Source organism: Propithecus coquereli, unplaced genomic scaffold (genome assembly GCF_000956105.1).
Source record: "Propithecus coquereli isolate 6110/MARCELLA unplaced genomic scaffold, Pcoq_1.0 Scaffold158, whole genome shotgun sequence".
Lineage (NCBI taxonomy): Eukaryota > Metazoa > Chordata > Mammalia > Primates > Indriidae > Propithecus > Propithecus coquereli.
In genome coordinates, this window is record NW_012140302.1 from 3,131,784 (window position 1) to 3,147,210 (window position 15,427).

A 15,427-nucleotide genomic window follows, 5' to 3' on the forward strand; every position below is an offset into this window, starting at 1 on the left:
TTAAAATAATGTGTAAATAATGCTGTCTCTAGAGTCATTCATTTCTGATGGTTTTGTGAACTTCACCTGATGGATATTACCTGTCCTCCTCTCCTTTGGAACACATGGAAAACCACACTGCTGATGCCCTTCCTATTAGATGGGGACGTGTGACTGTTTCTGGCCAATTACATTGTAAGAGGAAGTGATGAGCTTCACTTCTAAGTTGAGATGGTATAAGCTCACGCATGCTTCTCTAGTCTCTCTGCCTTGCCACGTGTTCCAGATGGTGCAGCCACAAGTTGGTAGAGCCTCTGACTAAATCCCTGAATGACTGTGTGGAGCAGAACCCCTGAGGACCGACTTGAGGATTGTAGCATGAATAAGACATAGCTTCTCATACATGTATTTTGTCAGTTTGATTTTGGAATTGTTATTATTGAACAACTTAGTCCATCCTGACTAATGTATACCTTAGAAGGAATTTATGTTTTAATGTTTAATGTATACCTTAGAAGGAGACTTATGCCCTTTCTCCAAACCTCTCTTCATTATATCTCAATTTTTGGTTAAGCCCATCATCACTGTTTTCATTTTAATGATCATGTAAAGATTGCTCATTTCCGAGTTACATGATGTTTTATGATCAAATCTCTTTTATTGTAAAATTGTTTATTTTTGCTAGATTTTGTAATGATCTCATTTTATTTATTTATCTATCTATTTTTTTGTGAGACAGGGTCTTGCTCTGTCACTCATGCTGGAGTACAATGGTGTGAGCATAGCTCATTGCAACCTCCAACTTCCAGGCTCAAGCGATCATCTTGTCTCAGCCTCCTGAGTAGCTAGGACTATAGGCATATGCCACCACATCGGCTAATTTTTAAACATTTTTTTTGTCTTGCTGTGTTGCCTGGCCTAGTCTTGAACTCCTGGTCTCAAGCGATCCTCCTGCCTTGGCCTCCCAAAGTGCTGGGATTATAGGCATGAGCCATCGCACCTGGCCAATTATGTCATCTAAAAAGTTAATTAGTTTTCTTTGATGTTCTGGCTAAGTTCTCCTCACCTTTCAATAACTTTCTACAAAATGAACCTTATTAAAATTTTATATTCCATCACACTGTCATATAATTTATCACTTCCACTTTTATATTTTTCCTGGAGAGAACTCCAAACTTCCCTCCAACCTTTTGCTCTAATATGGACTGAAGTCTCTCTAGATCTACACAATTGTTCACTGTTTTCTGAATCCCATATTGTCTTCTTTTTTGGTTTAATTCCTCTTTTTGGTGGAGTGCATCCTCTAGTAGCTTTCTGAGAAAGGGTCAATGGAAGATATACTTTTTTAGATTTAACAGATCTGAAAATGTCTTTTTACCATCCTCATATGTAATTGATAAATTGGCTGGGTATAGAAGCCTAGGTTGAAAATAACCAAGGCAGAGACTGCTAGCTGTCCACCAAAATCTTGGGCACACAGTTAGACTACACTTCCCAGCTTCTCTTCCAATATGGTTTAGCTATATGATTAAGTTCTCATGAATGGAAATTTAAAAATTCCAGACCTGGTCCATTGAAAATCTCCTACACATGTTACTTCAGGCTTTTTCTGCTTCGGGCAATACAGGTGGGAACAATGAAAATGAAATTCTAGGGGCTTTCAGAGCCGTGAAATGTAGGGAAAGTCAGTGCCTGAACAACCCCATGGAGAAGAACAATTCACCCAGAAATGTTATGTGAGCTAAAAATAAACACCTGTTGTTTTTTTTTTTAGACAGAGTCTTGCTCTGTTGCCCGGGCTAGAGTGCCGTGGCATCAGCCTAGCTCACAGCAACCTCAAACTCCTGGGCTCAAGCGATCCTCCTGCCTCAGCCTCCCAAGTAGCTGGGACTACAGGCATGCGCCACCATGCCCGGCTAATTTTTTTTTTTATATATATATATATCTATTTTTAGTTGTCCAGATCATTTCTTTCTATTTTTTAGTAGAGATGGGTCTCGCTCTTGCTCAGGCTGGTCTCGAACTCCTGACCTTGAGAGATCCACCCGCCTCAGCCTCCCAGAGTGCTAGGATTACAGGCGTGAGCCACCACGCCCGGCCTACACCTGTTGTTTTAAGCCAATGAAATTTTGGGGTCTATTTGTTAAACAGTACAGAAATTGATTCTAGAAGTGGAGTGATGCCATTACAAAGACTGAAATAAGTGGCATTGGCTGGGGATAGGTGGTGAAGAAACAGATACTAATATAACAGGCTGGAGGGCTGGAGAAGCCTGTTATACTGGGAGAAAAGCATTTAGTACAATCAAAGCCCGAGAACACTTAATTTCTTATCAGGACTGTGCCTGTAATGGAAGAGGTTGGAAAAAGGCAAGGGGTATTTATTGTCAGTTGCTTAATTCACTTAGCAGGTTGTCACCACGAAAAGATGAGCTCAGGAAAGAACTGGGCTGTCTGCAAGTAGAGGTTAAGGATTCAAGAAACAGTTTCCAGACCCCACAGAGGAGGTGGTAGGAGTGAATAAGTATTTGAGCCACAAAGACCGATGAAGACTTCTTGGTTAAACCAAGGGACTCATCCCGGAAGCAAAGATCAGGTTAAGGATATTGTCTATTAAGCCTCTTGCTACAAATGGCCTTACAGTAGCTGATATTTTACAGATAGAGGTTGGCATGGGGCCAAAAAAGCAAAAGAAAAGAAAAGAAAAGAAAACAAAACAACAAAAACAAGCAAACAAATAGATTTAAGAGCCGTGTCTAGGAAATTTTGGATATGGTAACTGGCATATGTAACCACTGGGAAGCAAATAGATCAGAAATCTGTTTGAAGGAAGAAACTGAATTCCCAAAGAAACCACAAACATGGCCTTAGAAAACTTTAAAACATCACTCGGACCCCCAAGCTTCCATGAGGAACGAGTGCACTGTGAAAGCAGTGGGACCTCAGAAAGGGGGACGCTATTCATAACCCCTTCACATGCAGACACAGGAGATAGTGGACAGGGAGAATTGCCCATAGAGCAGAGCAGGGACCATGGAAGACAAGGAGTTTCCTCCCAGAGAGAAAATACAGGATCCAACCCAGTGACCCCTCCACTGCCAAGGCAGTGGGTCTTCATAATGCTTTCCGGGCAGGGGTCCATCGTTGTCATGGACCAGACACTGCCTGTGTTTCCCAATCTTAATTGCAATTACCCTGTATGTTGTGTGTGTGCAGAGGTGGGAGGGGAGCAGAGCACAGTTCATAACTCTTTGAACAAAGAGAATTTCCATCAGGCTTGTTGGAAAGGACTGCTCAACACCTAGAAGTCCCGGACATTGAGCTGAATGCAGAAGCTGGTTGGGGCTTTGGTTTGACTCCCTTGGAAAGGGATCGAGTGTGTTCTGTCTGTGGTGCAAAGGCCACACACACCACTGACTGTGGAAAAGACACCCAGCCCACATCTGTTCTTTCTTCTTTCTGGGCACACCGATAAGATTGCATTCCCCAATCTCCCTTGTCGGGAGGTGTAGCTACGTGGCTAAATCCTCCCCGGTGGGAGGAATGGAAATGATATATGCCGATTTCAGGACAGGCCCATACAAACTTCATCTGTGCAGTCCTCTGTGTCTTTCCCTTTCTACTGGCTGGCTGCAGATGTGACAAAAAGGATCCACAGCAAGTGTCCCAACCTGGGGTCTGCAGCCCCCAAGTTCAGGGCAATCTATAAACTTGGATGAGAAAAGTACATCTTTATTTTCCCTAACCTTCAATGATATTTAGCATTTCTTTCTATAATGAATGTAGTCGATAAACCACAGCGGTATAAGCAGTACCTGTGACTTTGTCACCAGTAGAAATAACAGATATTTCCGTATCACATTACAGTTGTTGCAGATATCTCAAAATATCGTTACATTCATCACTACTAGGAAATTACGGCAGTTATGAGACCTGCCACTAGACTGCACATAATTGCAGTCTGCCGGTTGACAGACAGCCGTGCAACACAACTGGCCGACGCTGAGCAGAGGAGGCATTCAGCCACCAAACGGGGGAGTCACACGTTTTCACAATCTGTGTTGCTTTCCAGTAGTCCCTGCCTCCAGTTGTAGGTGAGTTGTTTTCATTGTTTGTTAAAGATTTGCAAAACTACATGATTCAAATAAGAATTTTTAATACTTCTTAATATTGAGAGGTGTACGGGCTACAGGTAGAGTCACTCTTCATACTGGTATGTCTTTAAAAAATAAATGTAACTTTAACTCACCCGTGTTTTAAATATTTTGTCTTACCACTATTGAATTAATACAGAAACCCATATATTCACTGTATCGTGAATGGTCTTGATATATTTTGATAGTTATATGTCCATATAATTGGTTTGCTTTGTACTACTATGTGTTTTGTTTTATGGATTTAAAAATATTCTGAGAAAGAGTCCACCAGATAGTCAAAGGGGTCCAGGACCCAAAAAACGTTAGGAGGAAGCCTGTGACATGGCTGAGCCACAATGTGGAAGGATCTTGGGCCTTGTGGAGGAGCCCCTGCCTACGACCTGAACATCCATCCAGGACTATTGTGTGAGCAGAAGTAAACTCTTGTGTTAATTTGGGAGCATATCCTCCCTATTACCAAGATTGATCCATTGATCTGAAGCTCACGTTGTTACTTTTGAAGTCCAGTGTCATACTGATAATTGTTCTTCTGTATCATTTCCCTGCTTCGTGTGACTCTCACCCTCCACCAAACTTTTTCAGGATTTTTACTTTCTCCGTTTGTTCTGAAATTTCACGTTGTGCCCTAGACTGGGTCTTTTCTCCTCTATGCCAGGCCCTCAGTGGGCCTTTTTAGTCTAGTGACTCATATGTTTAAATCTGGGAAATTTTATTATCTCTTAAGCAATGTTGTGGTTAGTTATTGCCAACATTATAACAAATCGCTCCGCAAACTTAAGTGACTTAAAACCAAAACAATCATTTTATAATCTCTCATGGATGTTGTAAAAGCTCAGCTACGTGGTTCTCTGTCATGAGATTATAGTCAGACAATAGCTGAGTCTGGAACCATGGGGACTGAAACAGGTGAGGGCTTATTGGACGTCTTTCCCTCTTCTCAGGACATTCATCCTATGTGATCTCTCCACATGGACTCCTTTGGGCTTCCTCACAGGATGGTGGCCTTGGGCAATCAGAGATTGCCCACAGTGGCTCAGGGCTCAAGGGCAATATTCCATCAAGCAAAACAGAAAGAATGTTGCCTTTGATGACCTAGTTTCAGAAGTCACAATATTGCCCAGCATGGTGACTCACATCTGTAATCCCACCACTTTGGGAAGCCAAGGCAGGAGGATGGCTTGAGGCCAGGAGTTTGAGACCAGCCTGAACAACATAGCAAGACCCCTTCTCTACAAAAAATTTAAAAAAATTAGCCGGTGTGGTGATGTGAGCCTGTAGTCCTAGCCACTCGTGAGGCTGAGGCAGGAGGATCACTTGAGCCCAGGAATTTGAGGTTGCAGTGAGGTACGATGATGACACTGCACTCTAGCCTGGGCAACAGAGTAAGACTCTGTCTCAAAAAAAAAAGAAAGAAAAAGGAAGTCACATTCTCCCTTCTACCACATACTATATTGGTGAATATACCTATACAGTCTCAAAACTTTTGATGATACAATGGTAAAGGAATTAGACACCGCTTCTTGATGGGGACATAGCAAGATTCTAGAAAAGTGTATGGATAGAAGAAATTGCTACAATCATCTTTGGAAAATATGATCTGCTACAACGTCTTCTTTCTTTCAGTTCTTCCTTTCTATGTCTCCTTATAGTCGTTTTGAGCCTCTGCACTAATCCTGTGACTTTCTTACCTATTCTCTCTTATTTTGTTTCACTTTCTAGGAGATTTCATTGACTTTATCATCCAACCTTACTACTGACTTTAAAATTTTGACTATCATTTTAAATTTGTTCTCTGTTCCTCTTTACTTTTTAAAATATTGCATTCTGTTTTTGTTTCATGGATGCAATCTTCTATTATCTTTCTGAGGATATTTGTTATAATTTCTTTGAATTGTTTTGCTTTCCACAGTTGCCTCTTTTCTCCATGAATTCATTTACTCCCTTGTTCATTTTCTTTCTTTTCTCAAACACTTGATTATTGTTGGGGGTTTCTGATTGGAAGAGCATGATGGATTTGTGGACTAGGATGTCTCCATCAGGTGGCCAGGTAGCTGCTTTTATTGGGATTTCTTAATGGTGGTGTTTGTTGGTCTTTTCTCTGGGATCATTTGGTTTCTCCAGAGGAGGCTTCTCCCCTCTCCCGTGGGGGAGCCCGGCTGCTGGTGGGGCTGAGTGGGGAAGGGTTAGGGAGCTCTCTGGCATGCAGACTCTGCTTTGACTTTCCTGGGCTATTTGATGCCCCTATTTTGGGACATACCTACTTCACTTATTTCATAACTCCCTAACAGACTTCGGATCTCCTGCAAGGTTGGGGAGGTAGAATGGCCTTATTGAAGAAGCAGGAGGTGAGTCCCTAGAGTGGTCTCACTACTCCTTAACCAAGGATAATCCCAGTGTTTAGCCCTCTGCCTCACTTTCTGCAGTATCTGGTGCCTCCCATTTCTGGATCTTTCCTAGGCTTTCTGTATCCCACAGGTTTTCCTCCCCTTGATACCTTCTGCAGACATTGGGGTTTGACTTTACTCCTCCTTGCTAGGGTGTGTGCTATTGTGCCATCTCCTTTCTGTTTATTATTGTATTTGGATGTCTCCTAATTCTATTGACGATGGAGTTGCATTTCTGTTTCTTTCTTTTATACCTTGGGTGGTATTCAAAAGGAGAAGGGAGCAAAACCTGGAAGCCCTCCACTCCCCCAACGTCAGAGCGAGCTTCATGGGTATGTGTCCCACAGGTCCCAGCCTTAGAAGGGCACTGAACTCGGTTGAATGCTCTGCTGCCAGCATCTTGAAATTCATCCTTGTTTTGAACAAGGGCTCCTACATTTTCATTTTTCACTGGGCCCTGCAAATTGTGTAGCTAGCCCCATTTGCTGTTGATCTCCTCAATCCATCTTCCACATGTCTGAGTGATTATTTTGAAACAGAAACCTAATCATGTCATGTTCTTGCTCAAAAGACTTCAGTGACCCCATAACCTTCAGGGTGAATGAAGTCCAAGCTCCTCGGTGTTGTATGCAAGTCGCCATGAGGTCAGATGGACCACAGTAGGGCCTAACAACTGGCCTCTCAGTTTCCATTTTCACCTCCCTATGGTCCCAAACACCCTTTTTAAAAGACAGGCTGGATTGGGCCATTCCCCAGTTCAAATCTCTTCTCACTTAAAGCCCAGTCCAAGTCCCCTCTCAGGCTCTCAAAGCCACACTGGCCTGAGCCTTGTCTGGCCCTGGGCCTCAGGCTCCTCACTCCGTCCACTCTGGCCCCACCGGCCTCCTTGCTGTTCCTGCCTGTTCTGTCTCAAAAACTGTCCTCCCCAAAAACTGCACTCTTTCCTCTAACGCAGGCATCTGCTCAAGTGTCCCCTTCTCACAGGGGCTTCCTGGCCAGCTCCATCTAACTCTGTCCCCTTGCCCAGCTTTATTTTTTTTCATGTCTTTGGTCACACCAGAATTGTATTTGCTTATTTTTTGATTATCTATCTTTTCTGTAAAGGCAGGGCTTTTGCTTGTTCACTGCTTCACCCCCAGCACCGCACCCACTAAATATGTTTTGAATAAAAGCACAAATATTTTTTAAATGGACACAGTTAGAGAAGTAAGCAGTAATGCTCGCTGCCAGGCAGGGTACACAAGGCGGCAGGATCTCAACCATGGTGTGGCTGGATTAGGAGTTGTGGGTGAGCACGGGATGGCAGGAGGAAAGCAGAGGGGCCCCTAAGGGGCATCCCCTGTGTGGGGTTGGAGGCGTCTTCCTTAATATCCCTAGGGGCTGGTTTCGGGGTCTCACTCTCTGGGGCTCCAGAAGACAGCTTCCTGTGCCTAGATCATGTGCTGCTCACCTGCCCATTTTCCTACTAGATTAGGAGGAACACACGCAGAATAGAGACTATTTCTTATTCAATCTCATTTTCCGAGATTGAGGAGAGAGTTTGGCATGTAGGAGGAGCTCAATACATGTGAATTGATAACGAAAGAATAAAGCGATTCCAAAACACAAATAGCATCGCGAGCAGAAGAAACCCCTGAGGGAAGTTACTTGATTATTTAGAATTCTCTTAAGCCTGGGACTGAATGGCATGACTCTGAGCAAGTCCTTAAATGTGACGGCAGAAGCAGTGTGGATCCTCGTGATTATAAATTTAGACTGTTACTTGGCCGAGGACAGTGCAATGAGGAGAATGGTAGAAGATGAGGTCAGAGGCTCCCGTGGTTGGTGACAGTTGATGGTGGCTTGGACTGGGAAGGTGGGGGTGGAGGTGGTGAGAAGCAGCTGGAGTTTGGATATAGTTGGAAGGTAGAGCCAATGTGATGTGCTGATAAAGTACATTTGGGGTGTAGACAAAGAGAGGAATCAAGGATACCTCCAGAGTTTTTTGTGTGAGCAACTGCTTGCAAAGTGGTGCCGTTTATGGAGAAAAGGAAGGACCAAGGCTATAGAACTAGAGTTCATTCCGAGCACAGAAGGTCTGAAGCCTGTGAGCAGAGACTCGGAGAAGGCAGGAGATATGAGGCAGGAAAGCAGGAGCCACGTCTCCTGCATTTGAAAGTCAATAACATATAGATGGTTTTTAAAACCATGAGACCAGATGATATCACTACACTTGGTTGAATTGTGTCTTCTCCAAAATTTATGTCCATCAGGAACCTGTGAAAGTGATCTTATTTGGAAATGGGGTTTTTCAGAGGTAATCAAGCTAAGATGAGGTCATACTGGATTAGGATGTAGCCTAAGCCAATGACTGTTGTCCGTATAAGAAGAAAGAAATTTGGACACGGACAAACACGAAGATAGCCATGTAAAGATGGAGGCAGAGACTGGAGCTATGCTACTACAAACAGGAACATCAAGGATTGTCAGCAACCACCAGTGGCTAGAAGAGGCAAGGAAGAATTCTTCCCTGGAGACTTCGGAGAGAGCATGGTGACTTGATTTCAGACTGCTGGCCTCTGGGACTGTGAGAAAATAAATTTTTGTTGTTTTAAGCCACTTGGTGAGTGGTGCTTTGTGACAGCAGCCCCAGGAAAGCACTACAGTCACCAAGGGTGTGGTGTGGACAGTGGACAGATGAGTCCCAAGGGTGAAGCCCCGGCAAACTCCATCCTTTAGGGGCCAGCAAGAGGAGAAAGATGCGGCAAAAGAGACAAAAAAGGCACAGCTAGGGAGGTAGGAGGAAAACCAGGGCCAGGAGTGTACGATGCTTTAGAGCCAACGTGAGCAAAGTGTTCCAAGAAGAATGCAAGCCTGAGATGCTCCAGTAAGTTGGTAACAACGCGGACTGAGAACTGGGCCTTGCACTTGGCCTCGCGAAGGTCGCTGGAGACCTTACTTAGCCCAGTTTCGGTGGAATGATTGGCCCCCGTCAGAGAAGGGAAGGGTGAGGAGGTGCGGATTACAAGCAGACAGTGATTCCATTGCCCTTGATTTAGAAACTGGCAAAGAGTGAAAGTGAGTTTTCTCCTGCAGCAACACTGTGAGAGAGGCATCATTATTTTCAGAAAGGGAAACCGAGGCTTGGAGGTATTAAAGAATCCATCCAAGGCCCCCAACAGACAGGAAGTATAGGAACCCAGGTCTTTTGAAACAAAAGTCCATGCTCTTTCCATGTTTCCATGTGGCAGTAGATTTGATGAATAAACTTTGGAGAGGGTTGGAACAAAACTGATTCTTGGTTGTACCCAAAGAGCACCAGGGCCTTCGCAGGAAACACCTCCATTTAAAGAACACTTTCACTCTTGCCTGGCCTCCCCCAGTGAGCAGAGGCACATCCCTCCTCCTCTCAGGTGTCTCTGCCCTCCTGGGGGCGAGGGGATGCACAGGGATGCGGAAGCTCCTCCTAAGTGGCTGGCTAGTCTGTTTCCTCTTCTCCATCCTGTATGTTTAAGTAGGGGTTGAAAACTCAAATGTCTACTGGGGCTGGGCAGGTAATATGCACAGGTAAAGTGGACCTAGGATAGGACAATGGGAAATGAGTGAGTCTGTGGCTGAACTTGGGCATGAAGGCCCCACCTAGAGGTGTTCAAATTCAAGTTTTAAAAACTGGGTGTCACACCCGGTGCTGGCAAAGATGTGGAACAACAGGAGCTCTCAACCATCGCTGGTGGGAATACAAAAAGGTATGGCCACTTTGGAAGGGGTCCGCACTTTCTTATAAAACTAAACATGCTCTTACCATGTCATCCAGCAATCGTGCTCCTTGGTATTTGCACAAATGGGTTGAAAACTTACATCCACACAAAAACCTACACACGGATGTTGATAGCAGCTTTATTCTTGATTGACAAAACTTGGAAGTAACCAAGATGTCCTTCGATAGGTCAATGGATAAATAAACTATGGTACATCCATATAATGGAATATAATTCAGTGCTAAAAAGAAATGAGCTATCAAGCCATGAAAAGCCATGGAGGAAACTTAAATGCATATTACTGAGTGAAAGAAGCCAGTCTGGAAAGGCTACATACTGTGTAATTCCAACTATGTGATATCCTGAAAAAGGCAAAAACATGGAGACAATAAAAGGGTCAGTGGTTGCCAGGGGTTGGGAGAGGGATGAACAGGCGGAGCACAGAGGATGTCCAGGGCAGTGAAACTACTCGGCATGGTACCCTAATGGCAGATATACATCATAATGCATTCGTCCAAACCCCTAGCCAAACGCTTGGACACTAAGAATGAACCCTAATGTAAGCTATGGACTTCGGGTAACAAGGATGTGTCCACGTAGGCTCGTTGCTTGTAACGGATGCAGCACTCTGGTGGGAGGTGTTGACAGTGGGGGGCTCTGCGTGTGTGGGGGAAGGGGGTGCGTGGGAACTCACTGTACTATCTGCTCAATTTTGCTGCAAATCTAAAAGTGCTCTAAAAAAATAAGGTCTATTAAAAAAAAAATACCCAAACAAAAGCTGTGTGTCTGCCAACAATCGTGACCATGGCTACACATGGTCCTGCCCGGTGTGTGAACTGAGCGGCTGTAAGTGACCCTCCCAGGCCTCTTTCCCAGGAGGTGGGGTCCATCCTTTTACCCCCAAGGCACCCTGTCTTGGCACACACGGTGCCTGCTGAGGAAGGAAGACCAGGCCCGAGGGCTAAGGGGACACTGTCAGTCCAGAACCCTGTCCAGATCCTCCCCTCCTGGGACCTGCACAGGGCTCCATTCAGCATGTCTTGCTGTCATTATGTCACTGTCATTCACTTGTCTCTCCAGAACCACGTTCTTTGCCATCTTAGGAAGGTGATCTGTGTGGTCTGCCTCAGTGCCCCCTGTGCACTCTGCCCGGAGGTCCGAGGGAGGGAGGAGAGGCAGGGAAGGGACCTGTTGCCCTGTTTCCTTCCCCACAGGGTGGTGTAGGCTCCTCCGAAGATCACAGCTCTCTCAGGGTGGCCTTCTCTACGTGACACTCCTCCCTCTGCCCCGAATGCTGGGGGTGGTTACAGCCCTCTGTGTTTGTAGCCCTGGACACAGCAGCATCCCCCGGGGTTTCCCTATACCTGTCCACACCTTTGTAAATAGTCCCTTTGGATAGTGTGCCCCCAAAATTCACGTCCACCTGGAACTTGAGAACGAGATCTTATTTGGAAAGAGAGTCTTTGCAGATGTAGTTAGTTAAGATGAGGTCATACGTGTTTAGGGTGGGCCTAACTCCGATGACTGGGGTCCTTATGAGGAGGCCTTGTGCAGACACATGTGCCACAGGGTGATGGAGGCAGAGACTGGAGTGACGCAGCTACAAGCCAAGGAGCACCGAGAGCTGTTGGCGACGCCAGGAGCGGGGAGAGGGACAGGGTTGACGTTCACTCAGAGCCTCCAGAAGAAACCACCCCTGCCGACGCCTTGATGTTAGGTTTCTGGCTTCTGAACTGTGTGAGAAATAAATTTCTGTTGTTTTAAGCCACCCAGCTTGCGGTGATCTGTCACAGTAGCCCAGCAAACGAACACACCCTTTATCACACTTGCTGTCAACTCCGCCAACCTGAGTGGGGACCTGCCTGATGTAGTTCTCAAGCTCATCTCCTCACCCAGAGGCTCTCCCTTGTCCTCAGTGAGCCCCAAATCCTCACCCTGGCCCTGACGCCCCTCCCTGCTGGGGCCACGCTGTTTTCCAGCCCTCCTATCGCCTGCTTCCCGCACTTGCCAATCCGCGACCTCAGCCTAACGGGGCTCTTGGCTTCTGACCCTGCTTTGTGTTTTTCCCAGTAACCTTTGCCTGGTTCCTCCACCCAAATCTCGCCCCTTCCTAGGCCCAGCTGTACCCTCTCTCCTCCAGCAGGAAGCTTCTGGACTCCGCAGCCTGCAGGGGACATGCCCCATCCGCCATGGGGAGGCGCCCCAGTGGTGTGCACACTGGTGTCCTGTGTGTGCTTCCTTCTGGCTAGACTGCAGGCCTCATGAGGACGGGGACAGTTCATACTCTTTATTTCGGGTCCCGCAGTGCTCATTGCAGTGTGCAAAGAAAGGGCCTGATGTGTTTCTGGAACTGATGCTCTTAGTGTACCACCAGGGAGGAAGCAAGACCTTCTAGGCTCCAGGGAGAACCTGGAGTCCTTGGCTCCGTGACTCAACACAGGGGCCTGTGGGGGTCATTAGCACCCACCCCTCTGTGACATCACAGTAGAGGGCAGGGACGGGGCCTTTAACAATATGTGCCAAGTAGACTTTCACGGACTCAAAAGATACTACTAGAGGTGGGAAAAGAAGTGTCCTCTCTCTCCCCAGTTACATCTTTCCTCTCTTCTCTCTCCTCACATTTCAGTTCCCAGCCCAACCGGAAAAAGAGTGAGTAGGTCTGGCTCTCATCCTGAGGGGGATGTTGGAAAAGAAGCTACTGGGGACGTGTTCCCGCCTGGAGGAATCGGATGTCTCCTTGTCCTTCATCATCCTCTCCGCCCTTCCCTGGAAACTCCTCTGACTCACTGATGTTCCCTCCATCAGCTCCTCTTCCCTGCTCTCAGTTTCTCCCACATTCTTCTCCTTTTAGGGAAAATGAAGAGATGCCCCGTCATGGAATCTATGCCTAAGTCCCCATTCTGGGAGGAAGAGAGAATGTTCTTCAGAAAGATGCAGCGTGAGTGTGGCACTGGGGTGGGGAGTTGTGGCCTTCGTCTTTCTTCTGAGTCAAATGATCTGAACTTTCCTCCTGTTTAGGAACGCCCTGCGCCCCAAGGGATCAAGGTGGGAGACCATGGGGGTCCTGGGGTCTCTGCCCTCTCCTTCACCAGGGAACAAGACCTGTCCCTCTGTGCTCTGAGCCCTGCCTCTGTGGGTGCAGCCTGAAGACAAAGGCGGTGCTGCACCCCCGGCCCCCTCCCACGCCTCGCTCGGCCTCTAGGGAGCTCCCCAGCTTGTCATCAGGGAGGAAGCCACCGTCTCCTCCACTGGTTGTCTTCAAGGCTCAGCTCTCCCACAGCTTCTCAAAGCCCAAGGCCAAGGCCACGTCCCAGCTGTTATCTAGGGGCAGGTTGAGCGCCTCCTGCAATGCCACATACCCACACAATCTGATGCTCATGGGCATGCGGCCCGAGGGATTTCTTGACCCATTCTCCAAGTCCTTTCCAGAGGAATCCCTGCACATCTCCAACCACAATGAAGGGAGCCATGTCCCCAGCCAGGACGCCATATCCTCAATGATATCACTTGTGGAAGGTGACGAGTCCTTTCTACCACCCTTATTTAAATGAAAATGTATTTAGTCAATTATGGTCTTTTCCTTGTGTCTACTGAAGGCATGGCAAGAGTCTGTTTTAACGGAGAACATATTTTATCTCTTCATTCTACTCCCAGTTGAGTTTTCCAGGGTCCTGATTTTATGGTTGAGGGTCTTCACGGTTCTTCAGTTATGGCTGCCTATAATCTTGTACATAGAGAATACTATGACCCTTGGATCTTTTTCTGTAGTATCCAGGTTCTAGTGGGCCATGGAGTCAGATCCACCTGAGTTCAGTTTCCACAAACAAACCTGCTGGGGTTGGAATTTTTCCAATTTTGATTGGGATTGTATTGAATCTATGGATCGGTTTGGAAAATTGGCATCATTACAGTATGAGTCTTCTCATTTGTGAATGTAGCATAATTCTACGTTTATTTGGGTCTTTAAATTCCCTCAATAATGTTTTGTAGTTCAGTGTATATTTTTTATTAGGTTTATTCCTAGGCATTTGATGGGTTTTGCTGCTATTGCGAATTGCATTTTTGTAAGGAATTTTCCTAAGTGACGGGCAGTGTAGGAAGGATAGGCTTAGAGATACCTACCCTTCATCTGTTTTTGAAAAAGCAGTTTTATTGAGATATAATTCACATACCATACTATTCACTCACTTAAAATATACAATTCAGTGGCTTCTAGAATATTCACAGATGTGTGTAACTGTCATCATGGTCAATTTTAGAACATTTTCATCACCTCAAAAAGAACCCCCATGCCCTTTAGCCATGACCCACCTATTGCATTCACTGTGGTCTGAGAGTTTGTGTTCCCCCAAATTCCCATGTTGAAACCCTAGCCCTCACAGTGATGGTATTAGGGGGTGGGGCCTTTTAGGAGGTGATGGGTCATGAGAGCAGAGTTCTCACGAATGGGATTAGTGTCCTTATAGAATAGGCCCCAGACACTGGGCGGTGGCTCACTCCTGTAATCCTAGCACTCTGGGAGGCAGAGGCTGGAGGATCCCTTGAGGTAGGGAGTTGGAGTTCGGCCTGAGTGAGAGCGACACCCCGTCTCTACCAAAAATAGAAAAAATTAGCAGGGCGTGGTGGTGCACACCTGTAGTCCCAGCTACTTGGGAGGCTGAGGCAGGAGGATCACCTGACCCCAGGAATGTGAGGTTATGATGAGCTGTGATGAGGACACTGCACTCTACCCAGAGCACAGAGGGAGACACTGTCTCTAAGTAAATAAGAAGAGGCCCCAGAGACCTGCCTTGCCCCTTCCGCCATGTCAGGACACACAGAGCAGTCTCCATCTTTAGGAACATGGGTCCTCACCAGACACTGAATCTGCTGGTGCCTTGATCCTGGACTTCCCAGACTCCAGAACTGTGAGAAATAAATTTTTGTTGCCCACAAGCCACCCAGTCTACGGTATTTTGTTACAGCAGCCAGAATGAACTAAGATAGTATTTTTTTTTATAATTTTATTTTCTATTTTTTATTGCTGGCATAGAGACATATTATTTATCTTAATGTATAAATCTTGTATTCAGTGAGTTGGCTAAATTCACCTATTAATTCTAGTAGTTTGCAGATTATTTTGGATTTTCTATGTATACAATCATGTCATCTGTGAATAATAATATTCCTAC